A 21,540-nucleotide genomic window follows, 5' to 3' on the forward strand; every position below is an offset into this window, starting at 1 on the left:
TGGCCGCCATATCCACCGCCATTTGCGTTCGCTGTTTTCTTTTTGTAGCCTATGACGGGCTGGTGTAGGGATGCAAATGGCATCCCCTACACAGGACACCATTTGCATCTGCACCAGCCCGGCAGCAGCTGGAGGCCCCGCTGCAGGTTGGCTCGGCTGGCAGCTCCACGGCCTGGCCACGGAGTGGAACCAACCGGGCAGGATTCTGGGGCGGGGGGAGGAACAGATTGCCTCCCCCCCATCGAGGATTCTGGAGGGAGGAATGGATCACCTCCCCCCACCTGCGGAACCCGGCAGAGCCAGGTAAGCGGGCTTTCATACACCCCTACACCTTGCCCCAAAATGAGAGATTTGAAACTGGACAAGAGTTGTTCAGAATCAGAACTTGGGGATCCAAGGAGAGCTTTTTTAAAAGTGGTCTTGTCACTGCCTCCTTGAGAGCTGATGGCATCACTCCCTCCTCAAGGGAGGCATTCAGCACCACCCTGATCCCCTCACCCAGCCTCTCTCTACTGCTCATAATGAGCCAGGATGGGCAAGGATCAAGTAAGCAGGTGGTCGGCCTTACAGATGAAAGCACCTTGTCCATGTCATCAGAAGGAAGAAGCTGGAACTGATCCCACAAAACTGGTTTGCCACAGACCACCTCTTGTTTGCTAACTGTTTCCATGGTGCATGGAATAACACTCCTAATCCAATCAATTTTATCTGCAAAGTGCCTTCCAAGGCCTCACAGGAGGTCTTAGAACGCTCCCGAGGTTCCGGAGCAACTGGACCGACCAGGCTCTGGACCACTTGGAACAGCCTCCCGGGACAGCACTCTGCAGACACGATAGAGGCAGCAAAACAACCCATCCCCCTTACAAATACTGCCAGGCAGGAGTCCACAGAGGGAGCAGCAGCAGCGGCGGTGGTGGTGGTGGTAGCGGCAGCAGCAGCAGGCAGCACACCCTCTTCCCTGAGTGGTGGCTTCTCATAGAATCATAGAATAGTAGAGTTGGAAGGGGCCTACAAGGCCATTGAGTCCAAAACCCTGCTCAGTGCAGGAGTCCAAGTCAGAGCATCCCTGACAGATGGCTGCCCAGCCTCATCTTGAATGCCTCTAGGGTGGGAGAGCCCACCACCTCCCTAGGTCATTGGTTCCATGGTCACATTGCTCTGACAGTCAGGAAGTTGTTCCTGATGTCAAGCTGGAATCTGGCTTCCTGTAACTTGAGCCCATGATTCCGTGTCCTGCACTCTGGGATGATGGAGAAGAGTTCCTGGCCTTCCTCTCTGTGTCAACCTTTCAAGTACTTGAAGAGCGCTATCCTATCTCCCCTCAGTCTTCTCTTCTCAAGGCTAAACATGCCCAGTTCTTTCAGTCTCTCCTCATAGGGCTTTGTTTCCAGTCCCCTGATCATCTCTGTTGCCCTCCTCTGAACCTTCTCCAGCTTGTCTGCATCCTTCTTGAAGTGCAGTGCCCAGAACTGGACACAGTACTCAAGATGAGGATGTCAGGGTGGAAACTGAGCTCATAGAGCCCCAGAGGAGTTCTGATTCTGAGGAAGACCAGCAATCCACGGGAGAGGAGCTTGCTCACCTCTCACAAGCACAGCAGCTGGCAAAGATTCCTCCTGCAAGCATTCCTGAGAGAGATAGTGACCCTGGTAGTGAGAGAGTGGTGGAGGTTGGCTTGCTGGATGCTCAGCGCAGATGCAGGGAGCGGCGACAGATGGAGGGCGCCGAAAGGAGGCACTCTGGTCATTTGGCGCTAAAATAACGGATGCGTCCCGAGGACCCAAGGGTAAGAGGGAGGATCTCTCCATAGCCCATAAGTTCAGAGTCTTCCTGGTTCCCTTGGTTCTCCTTCAAACGGGGACCAACTGCCTTACCTGGAGCTTAGGCTACTCTGCTATCAATAGGGATATACGAAACTGACTTACCTTTTCACGGAATCTTTCACGTTGGGGGGAGGCACTCTGTCCCTCCCCCTGGAATCTTCGACAGGGGGGAGGCAATCCGGTCCTTCCCCCCGGAATCCTTGACAGCTGGTGGTTCCGGTGGTGGCGGCGGCAGTGGCAGCTCCGGCAGCAGTGGCAGAGGCTGGTCTCCTGGCCGGCCACGGCTGGGCTGCTGCCGTAAATATTTACATAAGATAAAACAGCAAAAAAAAGGGGGAACACAAATAGCGCTTGCTACACTGATAAATCGGTGAAAAATAGGGAACAGAAATGGCGGCCGCCGTAGCTACCACCATTTGCATACGCTGGGTGTTTGTTTGTTTTTTTACACAGCTGTGATAGGCTATGTAAATTCTTATGTACCCTATCACAGCTGCAAGCCAGGATCTTAATGGCGGCGGCAGCAGCCAGGCCATGGCTGGCCAGGAGACCAGCCAGCGCCTCCACCGGAGCCACTGCCGCCGAATCCGCCCCACATAAGTACCGTCCTGGGGGGATTCCGTGGGGGGAGGCAGGGGGCAGGACGCCATTCCGCCACGGATTCCAGAGGGCCAGATTCTAAAGAATCCGGCCTCACTGGAATCCGTGGCGGAATTCTCCACCATTCCTAGCTATCTACCCAAATAGCGTTGCCCTTATTTTCACCGTAGTCTACGTAAATCTTTACGTAGACTACAGCGACCAAATAAGGAACGGGAATGGCGGCTCCCTATGGGGGCCGCCATTATCTGTACGCGCTTTTTTTTTTTTAAATAAAGTCACCCGTGATAGGCTAAGTGACGATTTACGTAGCCTATCACGGCTGACTTTGCAAATCTAGCCATGATAGGCTACGTTAATCATCACGTAGCCTATCACAGGGGCGTTTTTTTTTTCTTTTATTGCAATGGCGGTGGTGGCAGCCGGTCGAAAGGTTGGCTGCCGCCTCCACCCCTGACGAAGACCCGACGAACCGCCGGCCGGACCAGCCGCCGGGAGGGAAATTCGGCAAAGGTAAGTCCCATCCCAGGGGGGGTGCAGGGGGTGGGGGGGTGCGGAGAATTTCTCCCCGAAACTTGTTCGGGGGGCCGAACATGTTGGCGCTCACCCCCCCGAAGTTTCGGGGAGAAATTCTCCACCATCCCTAGTCGAGGTATATTATGTCTACAGCATTCCCACAGTCCACAAGGGAGGTTACTTGATCAAAAAATGAGATCAGATTTGTATGGCAGGATTTGTTTAAGGATGGATGGAAGTCCCTTACCTGGTCCTGTAGCTTGCTTTGCGGTGGGGGGGGAGGTGCTTCGGTTCTCCCCCCAAAATTCAGGCCGGGGGGGAGGCGTCCCGTCTCCCCAGCCACGAAATAAAAAAGTAAATTAAAAACACACACACACACGTGATAGGCTACGTAACGATTTACATAGCCTATCACGGCTAGATCTGCAAAGTCAGCCATGATAGGCTACGTAAATCATTACGTAGCCTATCACGGGTGACTTTGAAAAAAAAAAGCGCGTATGCAAATGGTGGCGCCCATAGGCGCCGCCATTTGTGTTCCTTGTTTGGGCAGGGATAGTCTATGTAAAGATTTAAGTAGACTATGGCGAAAATAAGGGCAACGCAAATAGTGTTGCCCTTATTTTCGCCATAGTCTATGTAAATCTTTACGTAGACTACCCGGGCCCAAATAAAGAACGCAAACACACTTTTTTTCCCCCAAAGTCAGCCATGATAGGCTACGTAACGATTTACGTAGCCTATCATGGCTGACTTTGGAAATCTAGCCATGATAGGCTATGTAAATCGTTACGTAGCCTATCACGTGTGCGGGGTTTTTTTTTTATAATTTACTTTGTAATGGTGGTGGCGGCAGCCGGTCAGAAGACCGGCCGTCGTCCCTGCCCCCGCCGAAATGCCACCGAAACGCCACCGGGACCCGCCGCCAAGAGGGACATTCGAAGGAGGTAAGTCCCATCCCGGGGGGGGGGTGGCGGAGAATTTCACCACCAATTTCGGGGGGCCGAATGCGTTGGCAGTCGGCCTCCCGGAGATTCGTGGAGAAATTCTCCACCATCCCTAGATTTGTTCTTGACAAATCGATGTTGGCTTGGAGTAATCACAGCATTGTTTTCAAGATGCTTACAGATGGATTGCTTTATAGTCTGCTACAGAATTTCCCCAGGGATTGATGGCACTGGTCTGTAGTTCCCAGGTTCCTCCTTTCTACCCTTTATGAAGATAGGGACAACATTAGCCCTCCTCCAGTCATCTGGCACTTCACCCGTCCTCCATGATTTCTCAAAAAGAATAGACAGCGGTTCTGAGAGTTCTTCTGCCAGTTCCTTTGTTACTCTAGGATGGAGTTCATCTGGCCCTGGAGATCTGAACACATTCAAAGTAATTAGATATCCTTTGACCATATGCTTTTCAATCTCAATCTGCAGTCCTGCTCCATCAGCCTGTACTTCGCCTTTGCCAGGGGGCTCATAGACCCTCTTTTGGGAGAAGACTGAGCTAGAGTAGGAATTCCTTTGTCATCTGTTATCATTTTGCCATCCTTATTTAATAGCTGAACCACTGTTTCTTTCCTCTGTCTTTTACTATGCACGTAGCTGAAGAAAGCCTTTTTGTTGCTTTCAGCATCCCTCGCTAACTTCAGCTCATTCTCAGCTTTAGCCTTCCTGACGCCATCCCTGAAATTCTGTGCTACCTGCCTGTAATCTTGTTCTGTTTCTTGGCCTTCCTTCCACTTTCTATATGTGTCTTTTTTGTTGTTGTTTTCAGGTCATCTCTTAGATTTTTGTGAAGCCACATTGCCTTCTTCTGTCATCTTCTGCCCTTTTCTTCTTGTTGGAATGGTTTGTAATTGTGCCTTGAGAATTTCCTTTTTTAAAAAACTCCCACCCATCTTGCACTCCTTTTCTCATTAGAGTTGCTGGCCATGGGACCTTACTTATCACTGTTCTGGGTTTGTTAAAATTGTCTTTCCTAAAATCCAGGGTATGGGTTTGGCCACACTCGGCTTTTGCTTCCTTTAGAACCATGAACTCAAGTATAACATGGTTGCTTTTCCCCAGAGTTCCTGTAACTGCTACTTTACCCACTAAGTCATCCCAGGCCACCTCAGCCAGCCAGCTTATATAGCCCTTCCAGGAAGGGACAGGTGGAAGTAGTCGGCACAGCTGGCTCAGCAGCTGGGGGCCTGGTCCTGCAGGGACTGGCGGTCTGCCCTGCAGAAGTCCGCAGGGAGAGCGGTGGTGGTAGCAACGGCACCAGCAGCAGCAAGCAGCAGCAGCAAGCAGCAGTGGCAGTAGTCATGCCCTCTTCCCTGGGTGGTGGCTTCTCTTGCAGATACTCTCCCTCTCTCTCTCTCTCTCACACACACACACACACACACCTTACCTGTGCTTCCTGATTCTGCAGTAATCTCTGAAACAAATAACCATTTTTTAATATAGTAAGAAGAGAATGTGGCATCCTGGATTTTTTTAAATATCACCTTAAGCCTGCCTGCCTGCCTGCCTGCCTGCCTTTTATATTTATCACTTGCATTGATGTTCTGCCATTTGCTTTTACAATTGCTGCTTACTCTGTGTGAATGGGAAAATGGCACAAATCAATCAGTGATCAAATGGGAGATAAGCACAACTTTCCCCAAATTTGTGCAAAACTCAATAGACTAAAGTGGGGCTGATGCAATCTACTGAGGAAATTTGTGCATATTAACCTAGGAATTAGGAATGAGACAAATGTGAGCACGCATTCGATAATTTGCAAATATTTTTGATGGGTGCGTGCTTTCTTGTGCTTGCATTCAGAGCTTCAAACAGGGCTTGCTTGCAGGTTTTGTGAGCAAAAATGAAATTCTCATACATCCATACAGAGAGAAAGAGAGAGAGAGAGAGAGAGAGAGAGAGAGAGAGACTTGCTAGAAACATTTGTCTGGCCACTGCTGGAGACAGGGAGCTAGACTAAGGATGATGGATGATGTAGTCCAACAACAACTATATATGCCCTGCAGCATTACAAAAATGTTGCTTCAAGGTAGGCATAAGATGCAGGGTGCAACCTATTCAATACGAAATTAGTCCTATATCCTTTGATGCTATTATTTTGAAGCACACATTTTGTGGATTGTAGCAAAGCTCCAGCACAAATATGATTTCTCTTTTAGATCTTTTTTTGCTTCAAATACCAACATCATCCCAAGATGAAAGGGAAAGCAATAACACACAAAGAAAATGGACTAATGCACTAGTCCATCTAGATGGCAAAGATAAACCATTGCTCAGTATACACAATATTCCTCAGAAAGATAAATCTCCAAATTTCTGGTCAAAGTTTAGTGAGACCTAATTTAATTTGAGATGAAGAAGGCCAAACAAATATATATCTTGGCCTGGTAAGGGAGGGAATAAATGCATTGACAGGTGGGGCAAGAAGGCTATTTTCTGAGTTAATTTATATCTGTGTGGAAGGAAAGAAAAATGTGAAAAGAGCAAAGAAGATAATAATGTTCTTGGTGACAAAATGTTACCGCTTCTGACATTAAAAAGTAATATGTTTTAGCTCCCATAAATGTTATCAGTGGTGAAGTGTGATGAGGAAATCTTAGTCATATCTGTCAGTGAAGTCCCAAGTTCAAATTATCACCCTTGCATGAAATTGATTCTTCACATCAAGAAACACCCCAAAAAATCCAGTGGGGTGTGTGTTTTCTTCATTCTGTCCATCTGCAAATCTTGCACAGGGGTCAAAACCTCTCAAACATAAATTTGACAATACTGAAAGGTTTTGGCTTTATCTTGCCTCTTCTTTCTAAGTAATTAAAAAAAGAATAGAAAAGAAAAAAAGAAATACACTTTCAGTGTTTTCACATTCAGTTTTAGCCCAATTCTTCCTTATTCTCATGAGAAATGACTGCCCCACAGAACCACTTCTGAGGAAAAAATGTTTGCTGTAAGATTATTTCCCAGAAGGGAAAATTGCTTGGATTGGATGCATGAAAATACGTAGTCATTTCTGAAGGCATTTCGTAGGCATTTTCCCTAATATGCACATGTTTTGCAAGCAATTTTCTCCAACACATGCCTTTTTGTATAGTATTTCCCTGAATGTATGTGTGTTTTGATCTGAGAAATACATCACAACATTTGGAGACATTCTAATGCCAATGTATAATTGCATTCTGATTCACTTATTAGTGCAGGAAGTGTGAGTTAGGATTTATTTATTTATTTATTTATTTATTTATTTCCTTCTACTGCCCAATAGCCAAAGCTCTCTGGGCGGTTCACAAATGGTTTCTATTAAAATGTGAACCAAACTAAGTTCTCCAAGATCCCAAATGGAAGACAGAAACTTATGCAAAGTGCTGTCCTGGAAAAAAGCACTCAGACAAAACACATGATGATGATGACGACTAAACAGTCGGTATAAGTATATCCTTTCCTATGATATATAGTCACTCTGTGCAATAATCAAGCAGCAAGAAGGATGAGCTTTTCAGCCAGCATGATGTGGATCACAGCAGACCTCAGCTCACCATGCTGGCTAGTGAGTCAGTCCATTTGCTTTTACAATTGGGATCTTTGAGGAGGGGGTGCATATTTGTGTATGGAGAAACAACAAGTCTAGGAATCTAGATGTGTTACTTTCTCATGCAGGCCCTTTATCAACTGGCTTCTGTGAAAAGAGAAGGGGAAAATGCAGAATAAACAAAAAATGCACAACAATCTGAAAGGATCTACAGCTAAATCTATGTTGTGCTACTACTCAGCCTTAATATATATTACTCAGGTTCAGAAGCAAGGCCAAGGTCCAAACAAACATATCACTAGATCCATGTACCCAAGAGATGTTCAGATGTTACAATGGATGCAATATCTGATGCAACACCTGTAGCCTTACAGTACAGAAGACCTGAAAGAGCTGTACAAAATGATGCATGGAGTGGAGAAAGTGGACATTTTTTTCTCTCTCTCTCATCATACTAGAACCCAGGGTCATCCCATGCAACTGATTGGTGGGAAATTCAGGACAGATAAAAGGAAGGACTTCTTCACAGAGCACACAGTTAAACTATGGAATTCACTACCACCGGATGTAGTGAAGCCCACCAATTTGGATGGCTTTAAAAGGGGTTTGGACAAATTCCTGGAGAATCAATGGCTATCAATGGCTACTAGTCCGGATGGCTACTTGCTACCTCCAGTACCAGAGAGAGTGAACATATGTACACCAGTTGCTGGAGAATATGGTTGGCAGGGTGCTGCTATTGCGTTCTTGTCCTGGTTGTGGTTTCCTGGTCGACAGCTGGGTGGCCACTGTGTGAACAGAATGCTGGAATGGATGGACCCTTGGTCTGATCCAGCAGGGCTCTTCTAATGTTCTTATGTTCTTATGATGGACATTGATGTGGAAGTGGGATCATGCCCACATGTGCATTTGGTATGATCTAGGGAAAAGTCTATGCATCTATGTATGTATGAATGAATGTATGTATGTATGTATGTATTTATTTACAATATTTATATACTGCTCCACATCAAAAGATTTCAGAGCAGTGAACAACAAAGACAAAAGAATAAAACACCATGTTAAAACAATTAAAACATTTTAAAAGAAACAAATTCTGAATGTAATAAACTGTGGCTTGTCTCTCAAGGAAGGCCTCTCAAAATATCAATGTCTTTAGGGGGAGCCAAAAGCAACAAAATGTTGCTGCCTGCCTGACCTCCAAAGGCAGGGAATTCCACAGGAAGGGAATTCCTTCAGCCACCATTTTCTTGGTGGACTCCAGACAGGGCATGGGTCCATGTGGAATCACCAGCAACATGCCCTTTGATGACCTCAGTGACCCGGGCAGGTTGGTAAAGAAGTATACATATGTAGGCTTTGTATGTGTACCTAGGGGATCTTTAATATGCAGGATCTCCCCAATCCTGCATAAGAAGAGAGGAATCTGCCACATTGCTTGTGCCCATCTAGACCAGTATTCTTTACCCTGCCTACTTTGAGCTCCTTTCACCAAACTATGTGTCTCTCCTTTGTGGCTATCAAGCCCTCTTGAAGTTGAATGTGGCAAATATGGATGTGCGAATGAGCAAAATTCAAGCTCACCAAAGAGCTCAGAATCCCATCTCAAAGCTTGTTCTGTCCTGAATCTGCATCAGATTGCAAACTTTGCTTCTTCTTCTTTTTTCTTTTTGCATGCAAATCTGTGTGTGTGTGTGTGTGTGTGTGTGTGTATATTTCCCCCAAACATATGCATCGGTTGTGCACATTTTTGAAATGTACACATACTTCTCCCATTGACTACAACATATTTGTGCATATTTTTAAAAAGTACACATTTTTCATGCACATTTTTCAAATGTATGCATGCTGTTGAATATATTGGGGGGAGTGGAATCACACTGCAAGCTCGGAAATGTACAAACTTCAACCGCAGATTGCATCCAAGTCCGTGTTCAGTCTGGAAAGTGCACGCTAGGTGAATCCTGATAAAAAATGAACTGAAACAAATTTCTCATACATCCCTAGTGACAAGTGGAGGGGCTAACTCCCTGGTGGTTCCCTGGGGTCTGTTCCTCTCTCCAAGGGGTACTTTGTTGCTCTGCTATAGCCACCTTCTTTTTTATCGTCTTGCAGCTCTTCCTATACCCTTCCCAGTGCTGGCCAGGGGTGTACGAACCCCACTCACCGAGTCTGCTGGGGGGGTCCACGGCAGGGAGGTGATCTATTCCTCCCCCTGGAATCATTCTTGGCTGGCTCTGCTCTGCGGCAAGTCCACAGATCCACTGACTGGGTCCGTCCACTGCCAGACTTCCGTCTGCTGCCAGTCTGTGGACACAAATGGTGACCGGCGTAGCGTACGCCATTTGTGTCCCTACTCTTTGCCGTGATAGGCTATGTAAATCTTTATGTAGCCTATCACATCAAAGAGCAGGGACACAAATGGCGTAGTGGACACCATTTGCATCCCTGTCCCGTCGTGTGATAGGCTACGTAAAGATTTACATAGCCTATCACGGCAAAGAGCAAGGACACAAATGGCGTCCACTATGCCGGATGCCATTTGCATCTGCAGACCAGCAGCGGATGGCAGCGGAGTGAGCAGATGGACCCAGACCCATCTGGCAGCAGGTAGGATCCGGCCGGCACGAACTTCACGGGGTGGCGGAGGTGAGTGGACGTTCTTTAGAATCTGGCCTCATTGGAGTCCGTGGTGGAATTCTCCTCCACCCCTAGTTCTGGCAGAGCTTCTGATGAGCTGGTTCTTGTTTCCAAGTCCCCTACCCTGACCCCAACATCTTCTCTCTTCCATAGCATAAGAAGGTTCTGGGCTGCACTAGACTCTGGACTGTGCTACACTACTGGAGCCCCGTTGCTGATGGTACTGCTGTGTTTTGATTGGGGATGTATGAGCGTTTTGCTTTGGTTCTCAGATCATTGAAAATGCCCCATTCACAATCCCAAATGTGAACAGGAGCACATTTTCTCCAAAAATGTTCACAAATTCCCAAACTTGCCTTCACATTCACAACGTGTCCTTGAAAAATGCACAGCTCTCTCGGAATGCACAGGTTTCTCAAAATATGGATATTTTAAATCACCCATGCCTTAGTCTATGGGGAAAATTGTCACATTTTTGAAGACTTGCACAAATTTGGGAATTGTGTGCACAACAGTCATGTTTGGTAGCTGTTCATTTTACACCATTTTCCCATTTGTGCAAAATGAACAGTGATAGCAAGCGTGAGTGCAAATCAAGAAGAGATGAGCAGCGAGCTGATATTCAGGGAATTTTGATGAGCTCGAACATCACTCATCCTCCTGACAGAGTCTTTGCTCCATATTTCCTCTTTGGATGACACCTGACTTGCTATTTTTTTTTTTCAAATAGTGGCATCCACCTCAAAGTTTGTGTTACAAATCTCCACTCAGAGTAGTATTCAAGGAGTTTGTGGTGCATGGCTTGCTGCGTGGTGAAATGGCCCTTTTGAATCTGTTCACAGCAGAAGGGTAGGTTTTTAAACATTAAAATCACCTCCCAAGAGTCACTGTTTCCATTTTCTAAGACTGTATTTTATAACGCTACCCCACTGGGCATCACTTTGGTGTGAGTCATCTCTTCAAGCTGTGTCATGTGCTGCCCATTGCACCTCATAATGAAATGGGCTGGATGGAATTCATCTAAACTCATGGGATAATTCTCACCTCCCTCCACATACTGCCCCCCCCTTTGACACAAGTACCATTAGTCACTGAATTCTATTTATTTGTAATTATCCATATATTGCTTCTTTTTTGGTTGTTTCTTAAAACCCAAATGAAGGAAAGGCATTTTTCCCCACCACCTGCTTTTGCCAATGGATTTAAGCATAATTAAATTCTGTTAAGAAATGATGAATTTGGACTGGGGTGGAACTGAAATGCAAACATCCTCTACTTGAAAAGTTTGGTCCTATGTTGAATGTTGCTAAACATTATTGGCCTGAACTAGAGCCAGAAGTTCAGTTGCAGCCAAGGTAGGGGTGGACGAAAGGCACTTACCTTTCGTCGAAGCTTGTTCGCGGTGGGGGGGAGGCGCTTCGCTGCTCCCCCTGCAAAGTTCAGGCCGGGGGGAGAGGCTTCCCACCTTGCCCCGGCCGAAATTCAGGCCGGGGGGGAGGCTTCCCGCCTCGCCCCGGCCGAAATTCAGGCCAGGGAGAAGGCTTCCCGCCTCGCCCGGCCGCAAACTCGAAAGTTTTTTTAAAAAAAAACACCCCCGTGATAGGCTACGTGATGATTAACGTAGCCTATCACGGCTAGATCTGCAAAGTCAGCCGTGATAGGCTACGTTAATCGTCACATAGCCTATCACGGGTGACTTTAATAATAAAAAAAAAGCGCATACGCTAATGGTGGCCCCCATAGGGAGCCGCCATTTGCGTTCCTTATTTAGTCGCTGTAGTCTACGTAAATTTTACGTAGACTACGGCGAAAATAAGGGCAATGCAAATAGCGTTGCCCTTATTTTCGCCGTAGTCTACGTAAATCTTTACGTAGACTACAGGGACCAAATAAGGAACGGGAATGGCGGCTCCCTATGGGGGCCGCCATCCGTACGCGCTTTTTTTTTTTTTAAAGTCACCTGTGATAGGCTACGTGACGATTAACATAGCCTATCATGGCTGACTTTGCAGATCTAGCCGTGATAGGCTACGTTAATCGTCACGTAGCCTATCACGGGGGCGTTTTTTTTTTCTTTTATTGGAATGGTGGCGGCGGCAGCCGGTCGAAAGACCGGCTGCCACTCCCGCCCCGCTCGAACACCCGCCGAACCGCCAGCCGGACCCGCCGCCGGGAGGGACATTCGGCGAAGTTAAGTCCCATCCCGGGGGGGGGGGCGGGTGTGTGTGGAGGATTTCTCCCCGAAACTTGTTCGGGGGGCCGAACACGTTGGCGCTCGGCCCCCCAAAGTTTTGGGGAGAAATTCTCTGCCATCCCTAAGCCAAGGCTGAGCTAGAACCATCCCCACTCCCAAATAAAATTATTGTGGTTTGACTGTCTGGATTGATCAAGGATGAATACATTTAAAGATATCGATCCTTATGTCTCTTTCAACTCTTTGAGGCCAAACTAGACAAGTGGTTTTCAGACTATATTCTTGGAGAGCTTCAAGTGGTCCCTTGGAAGCTCATCACTTCTGAATGAGGAGGTCAAGAAGAGTAGACCACTTTCCCAGAAAGTTACCTTGAATCTATCTTGCAAGTTGTATTGTTGGCATAGGGGGAGAGTGGGGCCTTGGCGAGACAGGCACTGATGCACTCCTAAAAGTGATCTTGCCAAAATGTGTGCAAATTGCAGACCCACCCCCCGCAGTGTACAAATCTGGAAAATCTATAAAATGCAGATGAATTCAGGCACCATGGTAGGAACCAAAACAAAGTCCATGGGGCCGAGCCTAGGGAAACTTGTCAAACTTCACCCCGCAAATGGATTTCTCCAGTATCCGTAATTGGGCGGTAATATATTATGTAATAAATAATCAAAATGTTTATGATGTAATAGGGAACCAATTTGTAATACATGGTAAGCTTTAACTTTGTAATACATGATAAGATAATGAAAACTAGTCATTGAAGGATTGCATAGGAACATAGGAAGCCGCCTTACGCTGAGTCATCTAGCCCAGTATAGTTGATACTAACTGGCAGTGGCTCCCCAGGGTTTCAGGTAGGGATGTACGAAAGTCACTTACCTTTCAGCAGATTATGTTTATGGTGGGGGGGAGGTGTTCTGTCCCTCCCCCTGGAATCCTCAAAGGGGGGGAGGTGATCTGTTCCTCCCCCCCGGAATCCTGGATGGCTGGCTGTGCTCCACAGCGGCTCCACGGAGCAGCCAGCCAGGCCCAGGCCAGAGCCGTCCACAGCCGGATTTCCGGCCGCGGAGGGCTCTGGGTAAAAAACACACACAAAAAAACCCCGCATACGCAAATGGCGTAAATATTTACGTAGGCTAAAACGGCGAATCAAAAAGGGTCGCAAATAGCACCCGCTACGCTATTTGCGTTCCCCTTTATTTTCGCCATAATAGTCTACGTAAATATTTATGTAGACTAAGAAGGCAAAAAACAAGGAATGCAAATGGTGGCGGCTGTAGCCACCGCCATTTGCGTATGCATTTTTTTTTTAACCGGGATTTGATAGGCTACGTAAGTCTTTATGCAGCCTATCACGTCTCTGTAAAAAAACAAAGAAACAAAATGACAAGACTGCAAATGGTGGCGACGGCAGCCAGTCGGAAGACCAGCCACTGGAGCCGCTGCCGCCTGGAACATCCGCCCCAGGTAAGTCTCGTCCCAGGGGGGATCTGCAGGGGGGTGGCAGGGTGGCAGGCCGTTCCGCCACAGATTTCGGGGGGCTGAATGCACTGGCAATCGGCCGCACTGAGATCCATGGCGGAATTCTCTGACATCCCTAGTTTCAGGAAGAAGGTTTTCCAGCCCTAAATGGAGAGGCCAGGGATTGAACCTGGGTCTTCCTTTATGCAAAGCAGGGGCTCTACAACTGAGCTATGATCCCTCCTATTGGACACTGTATTGCGCCAGAGTTATTTCCCTATATATGGCCTTCCTTTCTTTTCTGCAAAACAATTGGCAATCCTCTCTCTCTCTCTCTCTTTCTGTATGACTATGTGTGTGTGTGTGCATATATATATATATATATATATATATATATGCCTGAGTGATTTGGTCTTCCCTATTTAATCTCTTTTTCCAGAATGTATTCTGAGTTACCTCCTTTATTCTCATGCGTCATTTTAGATTAATTTGTTATGCTAAATAATACTTGCCAAATAAATAATGAGCTTTCAAATTAGTCCATATGTAATATGGCAAGAATTCAATTATTTCTTGATCCATTAAGATTTTACTGTGGCGTCAACACTACTTTTTGAAAAGATGATCGACATGCTGAGAAGTTTTAAAAGCCCCCATATGCTATTTATGAACAGTTTTTTTTTTTCTTTGCTGCATGCTGGTACGTTATGCATATAGACCCAAACACTTCCAGCTTCGCAATCCATATTTCAGCCTTCATTATTTTTAATGAATACTTGACTTCAAATTCACTCCCTCGGAGAGCCCTCAATGAATCTCAGGTGACTTCCAATAATTTCCTCCATTTATAATTAGTTAACTAGTGATGACGTATTTCACTGTTCAGAATCTACCAATTCCATTTTGGAATAGCTCGTAATGACCCCGAGAATTCTTTGCAACAGGAAGGCTCTTCTGCCTGTGTGAGGTTCTCCCCTCCATCCTGCAACAGGAAGGCTTTTCTCCTTGCATGAGGTTCCCCCCCCCCACACACACACTTTCCATCTCCCTCAACTGCAACCCCCTATGCAGCTACCAATGTTAGAAATTACACCTTATGGACTTTTTGACACAAGGTGGAGACTTTTTAAAAATTATTTCCCAGGCTTTTCAATATTAGACATTTTAGTACAATTTAGATCTGTTATTATCTACTGCTAGTTCTGGTTTTATCCTGGTTTTTTATTGCTGTTCTGTTCTATTGAATTTTGAACATTATTTACATCTTTTGCTGTATTTTACATTTTGTTTCTCTTATTATTTTTACTTGTAAACCACCCAGATAATTTCTATTATTGGTAATAGATATAATTATTCTATTATAATTATTCTATTATATTTATCATTTATAATGCTTGGTGAGAAGGCTATGCATGTCTGCGTTAGGAGTGGAGATATTCCCCTCTGGATAATCAGAAAGGTGGGATGCTCAAGTATGTTGTAAAAAGGGTTTTCTTCTATTTGCTATTGGATTTTACCTAAAGCAAAATGTAAGCCCACTTTGGAGTGTCCAAATGTGGAGGGCTATAAAAAGAGTTTTGATCAGACATGAATGTACATAAACTTGTGGGTTCCTTCTTGTGGGTTCCTGGTCAACAGATGGTTGGCCACTGTGTGAACAGAATGCTGGACTAGATGGATCCTTGGTCTGATCCAGGATGGCTCTTCTTATGTTCTTATGAACATATTACTGAGACAGAACATCTTGTCCAGAACTGACTACATTGTCTGGCAGTTCTCCTGAACAGCATTGCCATGCAACAGATCTGTTAAGTGTCCTTCAGCGTGTAGTATGAGCATATACTGTTATTTTTCAGCAGCTTTCAACCCAAGTACTTAAAAGAGCATTTTAAATGGTGGCTGGGGGAGGTGATGACAGGATGACTGAAGGGAAAATCCAGAACACAGAATGGGTGTGATGCCTACACCCCTCTATGCCTCAGACACCAGGCTTAAACTGATAGTCCTCAGGCCTGTGTTTTACATGGAGCCCAATGCAAGCAAATAATAGTTCACTTCAGGTGCTGTTGGGTGCACACCACGAATCCTGTGGGGCAAAGATGGTCACCGATTCTAAGTGCCACCAGGAACACTGCTTGGTGATATGGGATGCAGACAGCTCTGATCATGATACTAACATAGAAGACTACACCTTAAGACTAGGCCCTAAGGCTGCAGGTGGGAAACCTGCAGCCTTAGGGCCAATTCGGCTCTTGACTGAATTTCCAAATTCCACTGCAAGTGATCAGTCCAGATCTCTGGAGAGAGCAATCTTTCCCTTCCCCCAAAGCCTGTTGGGTAGAAGGAAGAGGAAAAGAGAGAGGACGGGTGTAAGAAAGTGGGGGAAAAGAGAGAGAGAGAGAGAGAGAGAGAGAGAGAGAGAGAGAGAGCCTGGCACAAAGAAAGAGAGAGAGAGAGGAGGTGGTCTTGCTCATTTTGGGTTCTGGTCTCACCACTACTGACACTACTGCCCTACTCACCTCTAGCCCCTGACATGTTACTCCCAAGGGAATTGAGATAAAAACAGATTGTTCACACCTGGACTAGAATATTCCTTCTCCTGAGATTCAGGTGATCTTCAGGAGCCAATCACGCAGAGTATTATTAACTATAAAACACTGGGACATGTTAATTTCCCCAGACTGGGCAATGTCTTGTTGAGGGAACCTTTCATACTGCCTCTCTGTGATTTTGGACACTGTGCCTCCCTCTTGTCCATTTCTTCTTCTCCAGGTGCCCATCAGCTCCCCAAATGAATGACATTTAATAGGGATAAATGCCAAGTTTTGCACCTAGGAAAAAGAAACCAAATGCACAGTTCCAAGATGGGGGATACGTGGCTCACTCACACTACAAGCGAAAAAGATCTTGGAATTGTTGTCGATCACAAGCTGAATATGAGCCAACAATGTGATGTGGCTGCAAAAAAGGCAAATGCTATTTTGGGCTGCATTAATAGAAGCATAGCTTCCAAATCCCAGGAAGTACTAGTTCCCCTCTACTCAGCACTGGTTAAGCCTCATCTGGAGTACTGTGTCTAGTTCTGGGCACCACACTTTAAGAAGGATGCAGACAAACTGGAGAGGGTTCAGAGGAGGGCAACAAAGATGATCAGGGGACTGGAAACAAAGCCCTACGAGGAGAGACTGAAAGAAATGGGCATGTTTAGCCTTGAGAAGAGAAGACTGAGGGGAGATATGATAGCACTCTTCAAGTACTTGAAAGGTTGTCACAGAGAAGAAGGCCAGGATCTCTTCTTGATCATCCCAGAGTGCAGGACACGGAATACTGGGCTCAAGTGACAGGAAGCCAGATTCCAGCTGAACATCAGGAAAAACTTCCTGACTGTTAGAGCAATACAACAATGAACCAATTACCTGGGGAGGTGGTGGGCTCTCCCACACTGGAGGCCTTCAAGACGAGGCTGGACAGCCATCTGTCAGGGATGCTCTGACTTGGATTCCTGCATTGAGCAGGGGGTTGGACTCGATGGTCTTGTAGGCCCCTTCCAACCCTACTATTCTATGATTCTATGATGCTATGAAATGTGGATGGGCTGGACTTTCCCAGCACTCATATCTGGGCTTGGCAGTTGGTGATCGCTGCTAAGCAGGGTTGGATCTGGGTAGAGCAATGAAAAATAAAATGTGAAGAAGAGGATAAGTAGAAGTGTGTGTGTGTGTGGGGGGGATCTGATTGGCATTGCAGATCAGCCAAATGGTTTCCTTAGTGTGATATGTCGCAAGATGTGGTCTGAGGACATATGAAGCAGCCACTCCAAGCTGAAGCTAAGCAGGTCTGGGTCTGGTCAGTGCTTGGAAGGGAGACCACCTGGGAACCACATGTAGCCACCTTGAGTTTCACAATGGAAGAAAGATGGGATATAAATATAATAAACAAACAAACAGGAGTGTGTATTTATGAAGCGCCTTCCCTTCCCTTCCCTTCCCTTCCCTTCCCTTCCCTTCCCTTCCCTTCCCTTCCCTTCCCTTCCCTTCCCTTCCCTTCCTGAAACTCTCTGGTCTGAATGCTTTCAGGACTTCTGCAGTGGTTATATCTGCAGGATTTACATCAGTTTTCCTTTTTTCTGCATTATCACCCCCTCTAAAAGGAAACTTAGTGCTCCTATGCCAACAGAAAGGAGGGCAAAACAGTGCCACTGAGAAACAAGAGGGGGGCATCAGGATGAGGTTTGCAGAACAACAACACTCAGAGATAACATGGGGATTCCTCTCCAAAGACCAGGAGGTGGGGATGGGAGAGGGGCAGGGCCCACAGAGTGTGCCCAACCCATTGTGGGATGAATTGGGCACCTCCATGAGTTGTATTAGACTTGTGGGCTAGAGGTTGTCCTCCCCTGTCTTAGGAGATGAGGGTATACTAGGGATGTATGTTGCTGGGAAATCCGGTTCTTTTTAAAAAAATTGGCAGAGTTCCATGGCATGAACAGCTTGATTTGTGTTTGTTAGCTGAGCTGTGGGATTTTCCCTGAACTCCGGGAACTTGTGTGTGTGTATGTGTGTGTGTGTGTGCAGGTTCCACAATTCGGGCAAACTTCAGAGCAATTTGCACACATTTCTGAGCAACACGTGCAACTTATGGGCGGATTTGCACAAATTGCTCAGAAAATTGTGCAAATTGTGGAACCTGTGGGCGGAGGGGGGGGGATGCCTGAACTGGCCCGACTCACTGCAGATTTAGGTGGGTACCACAGTGGAAACTGAACTGAAGTTGGTGCGGGGGAGGAAAACCCATCGAACTCCATCCCCCAAATTGATTTATCTGACAACCTTGGGATATACTGCACCATTTTGTTATAGGTCCTACTTGTTATACATTTCCAGTGCCATATCTCCAATTCAATAGAGCATAATAACAATTTTAACATTTCCAGGCTGACAAGTGGCTTTGGTAAATGTCAGATCAAGCTGAAGCTTCTGCTCCCACCTTCTCTAGTTTGCACCAAAGCCACCTATTAAGCCCAGCTCTCTTGGCAGCTTGCTGCTCCATGTCTTCCTGCTGGCAAGATGAGCCTGCAGAATATCAGTAGTGGATGCTGCTGATACAGAGAGATTGCATCCTACTTTTAACACTATATAATATTCCGGTGTATGTGTGAGTTCAGGAGGCATGCAGACTTACGTAGTTCAGCTCCCAGAAAGTCTGCTCTCGGAGCCAGATATCAACCAGCTGCACCAAAGTCTGAAAACCTAACTACAACCTTTAGTCCAATTACAACACACCCTAGAATATAGCGAACTAACAGAGAGTCAGATGGTGAGCATGAGAGAGATTCAGGAGACTCAGAACATGGACTCCTTAAATATACACTTGTATGACCTATCACCCATAAGAAAGGCTATTTACACAGGAAGATGAATACATCAACAGGTTCTTCTTCATCACTTGACACCCTTGCTGTAGGAATTCTTTAGCTTAGAGATCTCTGCCTCCTGGTTGAAATGGCTTGATTGTTTGCTTTGAACCCAGCATTTGACCTCACCCTTTTACACAAGGCAACTTGCAGCAGTCATCGTCGTCATCATCATCATGGAAACAAATTGGGTGCCAATGGTGCCTCATATGTTCTATGCGGCCCCACTCCTGTCAACAGCTCATCAGCTGCATTTTGTACCAGCTGTACTGAGAATTCTTCAAAGGCAGCTCGACCCAGTCACTACATTACAATAATGTAATCTGGCTGTGGCTAAGGCATGAATAGCACTATATCTGCCAGCTCCCATCTCATCCTGTTTTTAAGTACTTTCTCAGATTTCCCTGCAATAACAACAACATCCCCAAGCCTAAAGTAAGCTATTTTAAATCAGTCTGAAAACTAATAAAGAAAATATACAGAGATATCCAGCAAAACTGCTGACTTGTAGGTTTAAATAATAATAACAACAATTTGAAAAATGGAGAACATTTTATATTCCACGTGAATATTTATTTCATTGTTATTTTTGCCGAGGGAGTGAAAAATAGGGATGGACAGAACACTTACCTTCCGTTCCATTCTGTTTCCGCTGTGGGGGGAGGCGATCCAGTCCTCCCCCCCCCCGGAATCCTGCCTGGCCGGCTCCGCTCCGCAGCCAAGCCGCAGAGCCACCGGCCAGCTCCGGCTGCCTCCAGCCGGACATCCGGCCTCTGGGCAGCCTGCAGGGATGCAAATGGCGGCTGCCGTAGCCGCCACCATTTGCATCCCTATATTTAGCCATGATAGGCTACGTAAGTATTTACGTAGCCTATCACAGCAGGGGAAAAAAAAAATTAGCGTATGCAAATGGCGGCGGCTATGGCTGCCGCCATTTGCGATCCTTATTTTTCGCCATCTTAGTCTACGTCAATATTTACATAGACTAAGGCAATGAAAATAAAGGGGAATGCAAATAGCATACTGGGCGCTATTTGCATTCCTTTTTGATTCGCCATTTTAGCCTATGTAAATATTGACGTAGACTAAGACGGTGAAAAATAAGGGACGCAAATGGCGGCGGCCATAGCCGCCATTTGCGTACGCGTTTTTTTTTTTTTACCCAGACATGATAGGCTACGTAAGTCTTTACGTAGCCTATCATGTCTACATAAAAAACACACACACACACACACAGACTGCAAATGGCGGTGGCGGCAGCCGGTTGGAAGACCAGCCACTGCCACCAAAGCCGCTGAAGCTGCCTCTGGAGCCACCACCGTCCCGAACATCCACCCCAGGTAAGTCTCATCCCAAGGGGTATCCGTGGGGAGCGGGGGGGTGGCAGGCCGTTCTGCCATGGATTTTGGGGGGCCGAATTCACTGGCATTCGGCCTCACCGAGATCAGTGGTGGAATTCTCTGACATCCCTAGTGAAAAATAAAACAGGGGACAGGCTGTTTGAAAGGAGAAGAGCAAACGGTATATTGTAATGTTTCATTATAACAACACGAATCACAGCAAAGTGTTTCAAGATCTGCCATTATTCTATCAAGATACTTTTTTGTGGTTTTCATTACTTAAGAAATATACACACAATTTAATTTGGTTTCAGCAAGGAAGGCTGTGATGAATGGTGTGGGAACACCTGATACTGCAGCCTTGCTGAAGCTAAGTAAATATGAACTTGATCAGTTCTTGGGTGCTCCATTGTAATAGCAGGATACGTGTGTAATTAATAATAGCTTGTTTCTAAAAATCAGTAAAAGTAAATGTGTTTTGGACTGCATCTTAAGAGCCAGCTCCCATATGGTAGCTTGCAACTTCACCAGCATCACCACCTTAATCGACTAGTACAGTGAGGTCAAGATCTGGAGAACATGCATAAAGTATGTTGTCTATAGAACAGTGCATAGAACATGATTGCACACTGAAGAGATGCCTCCTACCTAGGGATGCCAGAGAATTCCGCCCTGGAATCCGTGGTGGAACAGCCTCCCCCCTCTCCCCCGCGGAATCCCCCCGGGATGGAGTGTACCTGGTGGTGTATCCGGCGGCTCCAGTGGTGGTGGCGGATATGGCGGCGGATGCCGTGGCAGCGGCTCCAGCTGCTGCGGCTGCAAATGGTGGCCATTGTAGCAGCCACCATTTGCGTGGCTGCTTTTCTTCATGATAGGCTACATAAATACTTATATAGCATATCACGGCAAAGAGCAGGGGCGCAAATGGTGGCTGCTACGCCATTTGCATCCCTGCTCTTTGCTGTAATAGGCTACGTAAGTATATACGTAACCTATCACAAAGAAAGGCAGCCACGCAAATGGCATAGCGGCCGC

The sequence above is a fragment of the Heloderma suspectum genome, chromosome 9 (genome assembly GCF_057233095.1).
Source record: "Heloderma suspectum isolate Gila_16-S chromosome 9, 16-S_ref, whole genome shotgun sequence".
Classification (NCBI taxonomy): Eukaryota; Metazoa; Chordata; class Lepidosauria; order Squamata; family Helodermatidae; genus Heloderma; species Heloderma suspectum.